The sequence below is a fragment of the Aegilops tauschii genome, chromosome 3 (assembly GCF_002575655.3).
Source record: "Aegilops tauschii subsp. strangulata cultivar AL8/78 chromosome 3, Aet v6.0, whole genome shotgun sequence".
Classification (NCBI taxonomy): Eukaryota; Viridiplantae; Streptophyta; class Magnoliopsida; order Poales; family Poaceae; genus Aegilops; species Aegilops tauschii.
The window spans coordinates 104,921,859-104,924,037 of NC_053037.3; the positions used below are offsets into that span (position 1 = coordinate 104,921,859).

General features: G+C 46.9%; 1 long non-coding RNA gene across 1 annotated transcript; it reads left to right on the forward strand.

Annotated features, from left to right (window-relative positions):
• On the forward strand, positions 1 to 1,674 carry LOC120976524 (uncharacterized). Its single transcript, XR_005772173.3, has 2 exons — positions 1 to 376; positions 782 to 1,674. It is a non-coding gene; the product is annotated as an uncharacterized lncRNA (long non-coding RNA).
• The last annotated feature ends 505 nt before the right edge of the window (positions 1,675 to 2,179 follow it).

Below are 2,179 nucleotides of genomic sequence, written 5' to 3' on the forward strand. Positions count from 1 at the left end.
ACCCACTTCGTTCCCCACCGCCTGCTATCTCTCTCTCAATCCAATTCAAGCGGCGGCAACGACGACACCCACCGATGGCCACGGTGCTGCGACGGGGAGGTGGGTACCGACGGCGACGGGGATGTTGCAGCTGTCGGCCGCTGGAGCTGCAACGACCTCGACCGGCGGCACGGGGGGAGGGGCACCACCGGTGCTCAAGAAGATGCGACCTCGCCCGGCCATGGCGGGTGTGGGGACGGCGGTGGCGGTTTGCTACATCCGACTCTGGCAGACGCCGGAAGCGGCCATGGATTTTGCTGGAAGTGGCCATGGATTTTGCTGGATGGCAGACGCGGGCACGCAAGATGCTACAAGCACATGTCGGCGAGCTACCACCGTATGTGTTTTTTGTTGGAACCAGCCCTGATTTTTGCTACTAACTTCTTTTGATTTTGCTGGAACCAGCCAGATTTTTTGCTACCACCGTATGTGTGTTTTGTTAGAACCAGCCCCGATTTTTGCTACTCCCTTCTTTTGATTTTGCTGGAACCAGCCAGAATGTTTGCTACCACCGTATGTGATTTTTGTTGGAACCAACCCCGTTTTTTGCTACTATCTTCTTTTGATTTTGCTGAAACCAGCCAGAATTTTTGCTACCATCGTATCTGATTTTTGTTGGAACCAGCCCCGAATTTTGCTACTACCTTCTTTTGATTTTGCTGGAACGAGCCAGAATTTTTGCTACCACCGTATCTGATTTTTGCTGGAACCAACTTATTTTTTGCTACAACCGACTCTGCAGAATCAGAGAAGTTGCAACCCCCGGGGCGCTGTGTCCGGCGAACCGAAGTTGGGACATAGGTGAGGGCGGCGACCGACGGTGAGGGTGACTGGCGGTGAGGAGGCGAGGCGGTCGGTGCGTGCGGGGAGCGTCAGCGCGTGTGAGGCGGGCCTCTCCCTTTCCCGTGCCAGAGGTTAAAGACTACGGCTCGGGGGGGGGGGGGGGGGGGGGGGGGGCGCCAGATCTGACGGCTGGGGTTGGACCGGCCCAACAGTTGGGCCGGCGCAGATCGTTGCCCATTTGCAATTGTAGCTGGCTGGTATACTCGGTGGCAGCGCCGCCAATTTGGAGAAGATCCAAACGCCCGACAGAACGACACTTTAAATCAAGGCTCTAGCGAGAAATTTTATCCAAGCCTCAACACCTAAAAGTTCTGATCGAAAGAGTAATCTGATGTGGAATAGATTGAGACGAGGTAGTCAAAATCAATGTGGATGTTTCATTCCATTCGGAGACTCTTGATGGCGCAACTGGTACTATTGCTCGCGACGATCAAAGGAATTTCATAGCGGCGACAACATGGTTTTTACCTTATTTGAGGAGTGCTGATTTTGTCGAGTTGATTGCTATCAGATTGTAGCTTTCCAGTCGAGTCTACACAACATATGGATGTATACTAAGGCACGGAGGTATCAACCACCATGGAATGCAATCAGCTTACCCATGATTTTGTGAAAGTTTTCTATACTCATTGTTATCGAGAATCAAATACAATAGCTGACTGGTTAGATTCTTTTTCTTATAGCACTAGATCCCCTAGCTTTTGGAACGCCTTGATCCCTGACATTATTTCTCATTTACATGTAAATGACACATCGATCATTTGAGGAATAAAGCCTTATTGTTCTGAATTATAGATCCCTTTGTATAATTATCTTTAACCCAAAAACAATGTTGTTAGACAAATCACGTGGGGAAGCCTGTACGGGTTTCTAGTTTTCTCAACATGCAGCCCTCCACATTTTAAAAAATGTCACGTCAGCATCCACTAAAACTATTTTGTAGCACATGCATACCCCAATTTAATTGTTCTATCTCCAATGGTCCAGTGTAGATGTATACTATTTGTTCACACACAATTACCTATGAAAATAATAGCTTTTGATTTAAATCATTTCATTCATACAAAATTTATCCAAAACTAATCTTTTAAATCCCTCAGCAACGTGCGAGAAAATTACCTAGTTGTATTAATAATATATTCTGAAAACGTTGATCAGCAGCTTGAAGATATACATATTTAATTCATGTCTTTTTTTTGAGTCGGCATATTTAATTCATATCGGTAACACTATTCTGAGTGCTGACCCGCACACATGAGTATTAGATTTGCACAACTCCAAAAGATTCCATAAGACA